The sequence below is a fragment of the Pagrus major genome, chromosome 7 (genome assembly GCF_040436345.1).
Source record: "Pagrus major chromosome 7, Pma_NU_1.0".
In the NCBI taxonomy this organism is placed as follows: Eukaryota; Metazoa; Chordata; class Actinopteri; order Spariformes; family Sparidae; genus Pagrus; species Pagrus major.
In genome coordinates, this window is record NC_133221.1 from 25,186,258 (window position 1) to 25,194,871 (window position 8,614).

Below are 8,614 nucleotides of genomic sequence, written 5' to 3' on the forward strand. Positions count from 1 at the left end.
GTTTAATGAACATTTTAGCTTCATGGTGGTAGCTAGCACCTGCTAGCTGCTTATACTTTTAGCCTTGTTTTTGTCTGTATAGTTAACATGTAATAAAACATTTGGCATACCTCCAAACAAATGTAGTGTTTGGAAGTACGCCAAAGGTATGTAGATAGTAGCTCAACTATTACCTAGCTACATTTAGAGGCAAAGTGTTTTACCTGCAACTCCAGCGTCACACACATGGACAGCCAGACTCCATAGAAACCTACTCAGCCTGTTCCTCCTCTGCCATGTGCACTCAGCCTTGTAGTCCAACGGCAGGGCCCAGACAAACCCACAGACTGAGGGACAGACTCGACAGAGGTGAACTCACATGGTCTGTCAGCAGTTTAGCCATCTGAAATCAGCCATAGTCTGTCACACCGCAAGTAAGCAAACCCACTAGACCAGTGTAAACAATCAGCGGTTACTCTAGTAATGGGACCCTTAGCAACAGTTGCCTCTTATAGGTTGAATCTTAAAACAACAGCAGCAGCTCAAGACAAAACCAACTACTCAAGATTATGTATCCCACACCCACCCCACCTCTAAGTTCAGCCTCATTCAATATTAACTGCCTGTAAGCCTCTGTTGTGTGAACCCTATGGTAACATAAGAGCAGAGTGTCAATCAAAATGGATTTGCCAGTTTTCAGAGGTATTATATTCTGACACAAAAGGTAAGATAATATTTTCCACAGGCTCGGTGACATATGTTTTGCAAAGTGTCATAAAAAGAATAAAAATCTTTCCAGGTGTGCCAGGGGAAGAAAGAATTAGTAGCACAAAACATTACAACTTTCTGATCCAAAAAACATCAACCTAATGCCTCCAAACATGATTTAACTGTGAACATGAATTCATCCAGCTTCTTGGAATCATTATTTTTACGGCAGACATTATGATTAATCATATTGTCTAGTGCCAAATCCAGCGGCAGGCACACGGTTGAGCAACATAGCATTTGTCTGCTCGCATGGCAAGTCCACTTATCACCTTTCTGTCTCAGTGATTTGACTCAGGAGGAAACACCCAGGCACAGCCACAGTTGGCAATTATGCATAATCTCCTCTCTTCCTCCCAACAGTCTGATAATTGACAGGGGTGGGTGCCTCTTAGACCCAGCATCCATGCAACCGTATAATTACGCATACAGTAGGGTAACCAGGAGTGACACATACACGAAAGGAGTTAAAGCACGCATTCGCCTATAGCAGAAAGTGTTTAAAACACATTTAGAACAGGTTCATCAAGCTCTGTTATTTCAGATGACAACTGAAGTGTGTCACTAATGAATTTGGGAACAGCCCCCAAAAATGCCGGTTTATGGGTCTGGTAACAAATTTCATGATATATTTAGCTACTTCTTAATTGGAATAACAACCTGAAGTATATGATTCAAATTAGATTTAGCTCGATTGGTTGACAGGTGAAATAAATGTCCAATAACGAAGCTGCTTGTGAGTCCATGTGACAGTCTTACTTTAAAGGTGCATTATGTAGGAAAGACATTTTAATCATTGACTGATTTTGTTTATGCCTAAACAAACTAAATAAACAACACAACACAACACAACACAAGGACAACACAATTTATTATTGTTTTACATTGTTTATATGTGGCAGACCCTGCCACCTTTCTAGCTTCAAACAGGGTTCTGGAGACCTTATAAATATTTGAGTTTGTGTTATCACCTCATTAATATTGTAAATATAAAAAATTCTGAGTTTGAATTTCTTCTCCAAAACTACATAATGCCCCTTTAACAAACCTAACAAATAAAAAAAGTCACCTTTTTCTCCGTGGTTCATATCACAGAATTACAAACTGTAGGTGTCATATGCATTATTACACATTTCACGCCTGACTCAACTTACAAGAAGGAAGCAACAGTCACCAGACAATCTTGTCACTTCACTCATTAACACACACACAAAAGGCTGTAAATGTCCCATTAAGGCGCCTGAGTGCAAAATTGCAGCGATAAGAGCGAGCTGCTTAGCAGTGATGTGAGTCCAGCCACAGCACCCCAGTTATTAGAGGCCTGCTATATTCCTGTTTAACAGAGCTTTGTGTGGAGCCAGTGTCAGCCACACCTTGATAAAGAGCCGCCATCTGATAGACACACTGTGCAAAGTGCTGCGTAGGTGGACAAAGAGAACAGGCTTGTTTTACAGCCCTGTCGACCTCATGGTTCGCCATCTGCCAAGAGGCTGTGTGCGTGTGTGTGTGTCTGTCTGTTTGTATAGAGAATACGTGTGTGTGCTTGTGTATTTTGTGTGGTTATCTGTATGTTCCCTTTTTTTCTATTACATATTTCACAATTAAAATGTTAATTAATAACTTTCTTATTTGATTTTATTTCCATCTGTCAGTGGATCAGCGTGGGTTAAAGTGTGACACTTTTTACCTTTCTTTAACTTTCTTTTCCTTTTCTTTTCTTTATGTAAATTATGTTTGAGGCTCTACATGTGGTAAGGTAGATTACATCACATTCTGGGGAAAATGAATAAGAGATTTCACAAACAGGGTCTCTATATCCATTCATATGAAAAATGAAATGCATGAAAATGATTATAAATCATGAGGTGAGAACTATGTGTGAGTGTGCCTGTCTGTCTGTCTGTCTCGGGGCGGTGACACCATAAAGAGTGTGCGTCTCTGGAGACTCGCCCATTCCCATGTCATCCCAACTGCCTCCTGCACCAGGAAGTGCTCAGCAATTACAGGGATGCAGCCTGCAGCAGCGGTGTCCCTCCACAACCCATTATTTGGAGGGATTCTCCTTGTCAAGGTGTTATAGTGGAAGAAATGGAGTTAAGTTACGATGTAAAGAAAGGCTTGTCTCAATAGGGTCTCTCTCTCGCCCGCTATTCATGATTTCCTTACAGAATTACACAGTAAAGTATAGGGGGCTGCTGTAGTGGGGGGATACATTTTGTTCCCAGGGTCTGAATTCACTCATTCCCACTGGTGACAAGTGCAAGATGGAGACCTCGAGTTTCACTAGACTGACTTTAACATGGGACAATGTACATGCCACATGCACATTTTTGACTTTTGACATTTTAATACATGTTGTTCTGTTGATTGAAAATGGAAATGTAGCAACTCTGTGAGTGCTGTTAAGGGTTTGGTTTACGGTTGTGACATTTTCCAATCCGCTTTAATCAAACTGCAGTGATCAGCAATCACAAAGTTGCTTAAGATTGGGAAAGATAATTGATATGGTTCTTGAATAAAAACTTAATGTATCCATGCAGCTTTGTTATTTGACACTATAATCATAAAGTGATTGATGTCCCACCCAGCTGAGCATTTGCGGTCACTATGAATTCAAAGAAACATGCATGGTGCTTCTTCTCTGAACCTGATGTGTACAGATGGCAACCTCCTGGATTAACGTCATTCAGTCTGTTGGTTACACCCTCAAGAGCTATGAAAAAACACAGGAGGAATACCACTGGATTCTGAAGTGGAAAATGACTCACCGATAACAGACTGTGGCTAGTACACGGCAGAATAGGGAGAGCTGGTGGAGTGAGGGATGCTCCAGGTTTACAAAGCCTTAAAATACACTCACTAAAGAGGAAGTGCTAGAAGCAATGAGTGCTGGGGCCCCTTCACCTGTTAGTGCTTTAGAAATCAGTCGAGTCATTCAGGTAAAATTCATCTAGAATATCAGTACAGAGTTGGGAAGGAAGGCCAAATAACTGACACAGTATAGTAGGTATTCAAACAACTGGAGGCCTCAGTTAATGGGACATAAGCACCAGTGATACGTCACTGTGCTTAAATTCAAAATGAAATAGAAACAGGGAAACTTCTCTTACTTCTACTGACTTGCTGTTTAAAAACAAATGATATTTTCAGCTCTAATTCGAATGCATCCTTTAGCCTACCTGTATAACTAACTAACTACCTCAGTTGCAGGTATCTACAATCCTGTGCTTGACTTTTTGAGTTACCTGAGTGTCTGAGGGGAGTCTGTTCAGCTGCTATGGAAATTTACCAGCAGTTATGAAGAGACAGCAGCCAACTGTGCCAAGAGACATATTCAATATGAGATCTGGAGCATACTACAAATTTACTGGCAAGCGTGCTAATGCCTCAGATGTTCCTGGGTCTGTTTGTGTACATTAGCTAAGCCGTAGTGTCTGAGCCTGTCAGTCTACAAGTCTAATATCAACAAAAAGCCAACACACAGAGTTTTGCAGAAGGCTTAAGTCAAAATTACATTAGATGAGACTCGTCTAGGTGGTTTTCTTCCTGTCGCATTTGGCCCAGTGCTGTCTCATATAGCTAAAGTAAAGCAGGTATTAGCTGAAGTAGCTACCTGTTACAGAGTCACTTTGTTACAAGGAGAAGGAGTGAAAATCTACTCTAAAACTTACCAACAGCCAGCAGTCATTTCTTTTTCTGTGGTTTGGAAGGCTTGGTTGAAACAACAACTGCTAGCTAGCTAGCTACCGGTAAACAAGCTAATATTAGCAACAGTAAGAAGCAAATTAATATGTGTTTATTGTGAAAATTTGTGAAAACTTAAAAAAAAACTAATAAATATATTTTACGTCATTTTTGTCAGAGTTCAACCACATACAAGCCAACAGGCTAAGGCTGTTGAGGCTAAGCTAAGCTGAGGCTGTGAACTGCTGTGTTGTGTTCAGGCTACCGTTACACCTCATGTAACTACTACATAATTAATTATAAAATCTCACCCATTCAACGGCTGCTTTTCTTACTCATAGGTGGTGCACGTCAGACTGGTGCTTCAGGTCTGAAACTGGTGACACTGTAACACTGCTAGCATATTTTTATGACCTGGCAGACGGTGTGTTCTTCAAAAAATCTGTGTACCAAATACATAGATTCAACCAAGCTGGTGACTACTGGGCATATGGCAATTTCCGTATATGTCTCACTATTGCATTATTTGCTGTGGTCATGACATAAGCTGGTGTGGCTGCTAACAGTTGCTAATTAGCAGCCTAAATTTTCATTGCTTCAAATGACAATACAAGTCATGCACCTAATCCAAGTATGAACTTTAGCCTTCTTGTTTATTGGGGTCTTACCAGGAGGGAAAATGTAGCCAAATTGTTGCTAGATAACATATTATTTTTCAGATTTGTTAGCAATCCTGATGCAAGCCGTTAGTATGCTAAAATAGCCTTCCTTTCCAACTATGACAGGTAGAGGTAGGTGACGTTTAGAGAGTGACTTTTGACAGGAAAGCACATGTGGGTGGTCAAATATCTGAACAATTTACAATGTGGTGCTAGATATTGCAGAAAAAAGCTGGATAATAGTAAAACAGTTAGGCCCGGCATTAAACTCAAGCTTGATGTGGTGTCGGCAATAATGATGGCACACTCTTATCTCAGAGGATAGAAAAAATCAAGAGGAGGCAGGAAGAGAAGCAGAAGGCTGACAACTCTCTGAAGTGCCAGATATTTCTCTGTGACTAAAAACCATCCTGTGTAATTTGGTTATCTGCTATAGACTGATTTGCCATGTCCACACTGATGTGTGTGATATGTTCATCACAGCTCATTTTAATTTATTTTAATTTTGGATTAAATAACCTCCTGGCAAAATATCAGACCAGTTTTGAGTTAGAGTAAAGGGTGGAGTGTGTTGAGTAGGCCTTCTCTTTTGCACTGAAAGCAACAGCTGGTTGATTTAATAATAATCTTTATGAATATATCTGACAGTTGCCAAATAGATTATATTCTTCGGAGTAAATATTTAAACGTACATTTCTAATTTGTGTATCATGTCTTGAGCAGTGAAGTGACTTAGCATTTTTTCAGCACTGGTGTTTCTTTGTATGCAATACATACAAATGTGTGACTGTTGGGAGCACAGCATGTACTGAACCACTGGTAATTTGTTGTTAAGATGGGGACAACACGGTGCAGAATTTAATTTTCCCACAGTGATTAATACAGTCAAACTCTAACTGTTGCAAAGCATCTGCCCCAACCTATAATCAATACCACTCCACCATGACTTTAACAGTTAAAGGAGTTCCCTGCATACATGAGTGTGTGACAGCTCCTCACTTTTATTGTATGTCACTACACTTGCAGGTATGTCACAGCCATTTATCCTCATTTGAGCTCCTGTTCCAGCCCAGTGGCAAACCTAGCCTCCTCATCCACAGCCGGCAGTAACGCAGGAATCTGGTCTGACTGCACCAAGCATGCACAGACCAGCGCAGGAATCCTCTACAGGCTCGCTGCCAGTCAGGAATGTGATTCAGTGGTGTGACGTCACCAAGGGGGGAAGTAACTAATAACAGTTACCTCCTGTTACTGTACTGGAGAGTTTTTGAAGTATGGTGAATTTTACTGACACGTGTTTTAACTTACTGGCCGTCTTTGCTTCAATGTAAAACCATGTATAGATCACACAGATACAGCTACTGGTTCACAACGTGCTGAGAAACAAACAAGGTCATTTATTGAAAATGAAAAGTATTTTTGTTAAAAAGGCAATTTTAGAGTGTTGAAATGTAACTAAGTACATTTACTTCTATTCCACTAAAATATTGATCTTGTTACTCCAGTATAATTATTTGGCAACTATAGTTACTAGTTACTTTACAATTATGTTTTGAGATGCAAACCATATGATGTTCATGAGCTTAAACAAGGGGTCCATTAATTGATTTGTGAAAATAAAAAAATATCCATACAATATTTATAAATAACATACATATACACACACACATATATACATATATATATATTTCCCTGGATTGAGTACTTTTACTTGTGGTAGTTTAAGTACATTTTCCTGCTTTTACTTAATTAACATTTTCAAATTAAGGCTTTTACTTGCAGACAAGTATTTTTCCCCCAGTGGTACTGGTACTTTTAGTTTAAATGAAATGAATACTTCCTCCACTGCTGTTTTAAGTCAGATTTTTGCAATTTTGTTTTTTTAATCATAGCTAAAATAGTTGAAGGGTTGATAACACTGGAACATTTACAGTGATGCTGATCTGTAATGTTGTTGAACAAAGTAAAGTAAAGTGATGTGCTTATGTTTGTGCTTATGCTTATGTCCCATTAACTGAGGCCTCCAGTTGTTTGAACACCTACTATACTGTGCCACCTGAATGACTCGACTGATTTCTAAAGCACTAACAGGTGAAGGGGCCCCCGCAGCACTTCCTCTTTAGTTAGTGTATTTTAAGTCTTTGTAAAAACCAGTCACTAATGCCAGTTAAGTAAAATAAGCAATGCAGCTATAGGTCTATGTTAATAGTGACACTGAATAATTCAATTCAATTCAATTCAAAAAACTTTATTTGTCCCCGGGGGGCAATTCAAGGCAAGGCACGTGGAGCAGTTATACACAACACAACACAACACTTAACAGATATACTACACAACACAGAACAGTCAGTCAGACAGGTTAAAATTTAAAAAATAAAATTAAAAATAAGATTAAAATAGTGGAATGCAGGTTGTTTACTTTTTCATCATACATTATATAAGGACATACATCTTATCTTACGTATTAGAAGCTCACATAAAAATGTAAAATTATTTAATACAACATTTTAACCCCGCTCATTCTTCTTGGGTTGGATTTTTGGTGCTCTTTTCACACAGAGATAAGATGGCTGCCCACCTGTTGTTTGTGTCCCAAAAATCTTACACTGAAACTGAACTAATTCAAAACTGTACAACGCAAAATAGGACTGCGCAGCATTTCTGCTCCACTTTCTGGTTTGAATTATGCACGTCTACAGGCCTGTTCATAGCAGACATTTGAACCTGTCATAAGCACAGGTGTGACTAATAACATGAACGATGGCTCTGGTCTGTTCAAGTATCCTGATAAGCCTTGACAGTGAACCAGGATCCTGATCCTATTCATTCAATGTGTGTTTTTTTCCTAGTTTAGTATTGTTACTTAAAAACAAACACTAATGACTGAACATTACTGAGGCCTACACAGAATGACTCTCTTAAATAGATGCCATTTCGTGTCTTTTGATCACAGCCTGTGAAAGGTGACTCTGGTGAATGCTAAACAGAGATCAATGATTAAATTGGCTTTTGTCTTCTTCTAAGGATTTGATTCTTTGTTTGTATAAGCAGTTATAGTAAAGGCATACTTAATCATCCACGAATCAGAGAGTTACTGATGATTAAAAAATCAGAAGGAGAAATCAGACTTCTACAACTTCAGGTCAGGATGTTTAACTTCATTGTTTCACTTTTTCTTAGACATCCTTTTCTACACTCATCTTACAATATGCAAGTTTTTTATGTGAGCAAGAATGAAATTAGCTAACAACACCATAAAATATTTCATGTAGCTAAACAACAGATAAAATATAAAATAAAATAAATAAATCGGACACACTAAAATAGGATAGTGTTGAAAGTGATCTAACATTTTTTGGAACTGACAAACTCTCCAGGCTCCCAGCGTGGGAGATCAATGAGGCCTGGGGTCTGTTATGTAAAACAGCTAAATGGTTTTTGTGTTTGTGTTCCAACTGATAAAATCAGAGCTGCGTTTAACCAGTCAACTGAAGCTCTGAGCTAACAGGCCTAATTAAACACCA